The sequence below is a fragment of the Palaemon carinicauda genome, chromosome 32, assembly GCF_036898095.1.
Source record: "Palaemon carinicauda isolate YSFRI2023 chromosome 32, ASM3689809v2, whole genome shotgun sequence".
Taxonomy (NCBI): domain Eukaryota; kingdom Metazoa; phylum Arthropoda; class Malacostraca; order Decapoda; family Palaemonidae; genus Palaemon; species Palaemon carinicauda.
Genome location: NC_090756.1, coordinates 72,066,440 through 72,071,439, shown reverse-complemented (window position 1 = coordinate 72,071,439; position 5,000 = coordinate 72,066,440).

Below are 5,000 nucleotides of genomic sequence, written 5' to 3'. Positions count from 1 at the left end.
AAGCATTGGTTCCGATTGTTAAGTAGAAACCCCCCAAGTATATTCCAACATAACCCTTCTCGGTACGCACAGGACCTTATAAATGAGTGGTCAGCACAGTCACAAATCATCAACCTTCCAGCTCATATATAAGACTCTCTTTCCTCACAAGAAAACCACAGAGCACTTCGTTTTAGTTCCGTCTTACTGAGCACTGATGAAGAGGATGATGTACCCATAAGAGCAACAACGTGCCTTAGCAAGGAGTCAGAAGTCGGCTCCTGGTGATGATGGCATCACCTATGCAGTCCTTTTGCATACTCATAAAAGTACGTGGTAATTCTCTCCTCCAGCTCTACAAACCTCTACCTGCTTTGGGGAGGATATGTGGTCCTAGCATGCATATACTCTCAGTACAATTTTAACCCCTTCCCAAGCCCAGTACTTAGAAATTCCGACCATCTCCCTCACCTCATGTTCCTGCAAAGTATCTGAACGTATTCTTCTCTCCTGCCTTATGTTCTGACTGCAAGATAAGCTTTCGTCTCGAATATAAGGCTTCCTACTCCAACGAGGAACACATTATTGTCTAAAGGAGCTCTACACTCGTCTCTCCCCAACCAGTGTTTTAGCCATCATTGATTGGAAAACTGCATTTTATGTCACAAATAGGGACATTATTTTAGACCAGCTGATTGATTTTGGAATCAAAGGAAACCTTTTGAAATGGATATGTTGTTATCTACGAAATAGAATCTCTTGTTTGCTGTTTTAAAGGGTACTACAAAGGAACTTGAACTTTGTACCCCTTCTTATCTTACTGATACTGATATAAAACCATCACTTGCTACAATAGGGATTTATGCATTCACTCAAGATCTTCGGATCACTTGCATCTCTCCCTCCCCTTCTCCTGAGAATTCAACATCCTCTTTGCATGCACAGAGTATATTTATTTGGGAGTGCCAGTGTGAATAACAAAGCAAGGCAAAGAGTACTTACCATTGTTCCAACATCTGCTAGCCCGATTACAGTGATGCCCAAATCCTCTCAAATGACTTGCTAATTATTCTGGAGGAGTATCTATCCCAGTCAACAGAACAATATACATTGTTCTCTTCTGTTCAGTGGTAGATTAACTTTCCCATGGACTATGTCATTTCCCCAGATCAACTCTACAGCCTCTTAAAAAAATCCAGAACCAGGCGATGAGACTTATTTTAAGCTACTCAGCCACCACTAGAATTTTAAACATGCAACACTTGTTGAGAGAATATACTATAAATGTCACCTACTTCCGCATCAAAGGCCTTTATTACCCTCACCTGTCTCCTCATTATTCAAACATCATCAGGACTTCACTAAATCTAGAAGTGCCTTATCCACAACTAAATCAGGAGGGATGTACACTAGTCAGTACAGTCTGTTCAAGCATTAACGGCTTGACACTGACATTGTGGCAGGGAATATGTATCCTGGCCTTACACGTGGCAGTCTCCTGTGTAGGGAAGTCTTTTATACTCCAATCTTTTAAGACTGACTTGTCTAAACTTCAACAACAACGTGCATTGGAGACTATCAACAGACTGTCCACGTCCCTCAGTATAGTCAATAGCCTCTACACAGATGGCTCCCTGCAGCATGATGACAGTGCTGCATTTACTGCTTTTTCCCCCACTTTGTAGCCCCCGCCAGACGGCTGGACAGGCCGTCACCTCCCAAAGTTATAATGCCCCCACGCATTGTGAACTATATGAACTTTTAGATGTAGTTATTTTAATTACACCGATCAAAAACAACGGCTTGATTATCTGCAACTCACAACCAGCACTCAAAGCCCTCTCATCACACAAACCAGCATACCAACTCCTGGTTACACAAATATTTAGGCAACTAGACATAGCCAACATGAGCTCACTGCTAGTGCACTTCTTGGGGATTCCCTCCCACTTGGGTCTCTAGGCTAACAGCAACGTTAATCATCTTGCAAAGGCTGCCTGTCAGCTGGATCATCCAGAGGCTGATGCCCCCACTCCATCTCTCCTGTGGTGCAGAAGAATAGTGTGCCAGGCTGCCCGCTCACCTCCCCATCATCGTAGGATTTCTCAGACATCCAGCATTGTACTAATACATCACTATGACCACTTTCTTCCTTACTAACACAAGTACCCCGCCACATTGAACTTATGGTTCGTCGAAATAACATGATTTTATTTGCGCGTCTTCGACTGGGTTGTCGACCAGTTTGGCAGGTGAATGAGCAAGGTGGAGTTCCTCACTTCCCGTGTAGGCTATGTGCCACACCCAACGCCCAACACCCTGAAATATTATTACCTGGAATATCCCTTGTTAGTGACCTATCACTACAAAAGACTTACAGTAACTGATGCATGTAAGCAATTATTAACAGATAATCTCTCGGCGTCAAGGACCTTGGATGTTCTGGATGCCAGAATACCTCAAGTCAATCAATCAATCAGTCAATCTTTTTTTTCACACGCACAAAAACACACACACATTATAGTGACACATACGCATACTTTATAGTGACATATACACACACACTCTGTTGTTCAGCTGCAAGTGCACTCAGCTTACAGCCATAGGGATGAGACCGGAATCCCACCATCAAACCAGGAGTAACAAATACTAGTTTGGCTATAATTATATCCAGTGAAAACTAGAAAAATTATTTTACTCAGATAAGAGCAAGTTATTTAATTATCATTATTATTGCTATCAAAGCTAATACCATAGCTAAAATAGCAGGATACTATAAGCCAAAAGGCTCCAATTGATAATATAGTCCAGTGAGGAAAGGAAATACGGAAGCAGGTAGAACAGTGTGCCCGAGTGTACCCTCAAGCAGGAGATCTCTTCCCCAAGACAGTGCAAGACTACGGTACAGAGAGTATGGGATTACTGTTTTCCATTATTATTATTATTAGGAAAGCTACAACCATAGATGGAAAAGCAGAATGCCATAAGACCAAAGGCTCCAACAGAGAAATAAAGGGATAGATTAGTGCGCGTCAGGCAAGAAAAATCTTATCTGGTAAGTTTAGCAATTATAACGAAAAAAGGATTATTGTTTACTTATTTATTTATTTATTTTATTTTTCGTTACCACCCTAGAAGATTCCAAGATGAACATATAAAATAACATCTGTAAATGCCACAAAACTCGGAAAATTCCATAAGGTAAAAAACAAATTCTGATCTCCCAAAATAGGATTTCTTGAAAACCTGGGTATTTTAGACCACGGGGAGAAGAAGACCCCTAAACTTCCCTCTCCCGTCACGTCTTGACAGGCAAGTAGAGGAGGAAAGAGACACATATCAGGAAAACGATTAAAACTGTTCTGATCAAGACGGATGATGGCAAAATGTTAAGAGAAGGAAATGTGTATATGTGGCATTTCTTTCTAGTGTTGAGCATTTTTATTTTTCCAGTTTCACTGTAATGAATCAATCGTGTCGTCCTTATAAATTTCCCCCAGGTGAGGGGGATGTTTGTCACTCTTAAGAGATTTTTCAGTATCTCAATTAATCAAATACGTTAGAAGGTTTTGATGTTTTAATTAATTCAGAAACAAATAATCTTCTTTCAAAAGAATTTCCAATAAGTGCAAAACACTTCCATGAAGAAGGAATATTTGTTGACAAGGATCAGGGAGAAAATGTTTCATACATTAAAAATGGAACTGTCTCAAAGGATGCTCAAGTGTCTGAACGTAATTAAATTCTACCCAATCAGATCTGAAATGGATCAAAGGCAGGCGATAATTCAAGGACTAGTAACCTAAGACTATGGAAAGGTTGTTTTTATATATTTTTTTTTATTCAAGAACTTTTATATGGAATGATTTTTAAAAGGGATTTTTATATATTGATACTGATGTATTTGATTCCAAAGGTGTCAACAATCTAAAGATAAAATGTATTGTAAAAATGTTGCCTTAATCATTAAATTCTTCCTCATGAAACTCTTTGGCTTTTGATAACTTTCATAGATGATTCTCTTGGAAATATTTAATACTACACTTTTTCAAAATGAGAGAGAGAGAGAGAGGAGGAGAGAGGAGAGAGAGAGGAGAGAGAGAGAGAGAGAGAGAGAGAGAGAGAGAGAGAGAAAGAGAGAGAGAATACAAAGTCTTGGGTGAGGGAGATAAAAAGAAAAATTGTTTTTTATGGTTGGAAGTTAGATCCCGTAGTGCAAAAAAGACCAGGTCCCCTGGCGAATGTTTGTTGGAAATGGCAAAATAGCGAAGTTCGGAGACGTTCGCTTTTTGAAAAATCACAAGTTTGTGATGAAAGAAGTGACTTCTGGGGACATTGCAAATGAAAGTTTACTGTGAATTAGATGTAATATAAAACTTTATCTGAAATCGACCTGCGAATAATGTTTCTTTATTGAGAATTGCTAAGATACATATTCTTCTTTTTGTGTCTGGAGATTGTTTGCTCTGATCATTTTTGTTTTGATTTCATATTTTACCTAAGAGAGAGAGAGAGAGAGAGAGAGAGAGAGAGAGAGAGAGAGAGAGAGGAGAGAGAGAGAGAGAGAGAGGAGAGAGAGAGAGAGAGAGAGAGAGAGGATTTTTCGAAATTATAAAGAAGAATCTGTCGTTATATTGTTATAACTTTTTATCAAAAAAATCGTATAGTTCCGTTTTTTCAATGCCAGGTAATGAACATGAAATTAAATTTTCTATTGTTTCGTACTGGGTCAAAAAAACTTACTTTTCCTAACACTGAAGACACTTTTTAACCACATCCAATGCTACTATTGCCTCTCTTCTTCCAGTCTATATGATATTGTTGCATAGAGCATTTTCACATTGCAAGTGTCAAAACTTCCACACGGTATCCTTTCTGAGTGGGGATACCTTAACGTGGTGGAAAGGTTAATGTATTTGTCATGATAAACAAAGCTATACTACTTATGGCCACCCTAATAGGGTGTATGCAAGTGTGTGTGTGTGTGTGCGTGTGTTTGTTTGTGTAATTGTGTATGGATG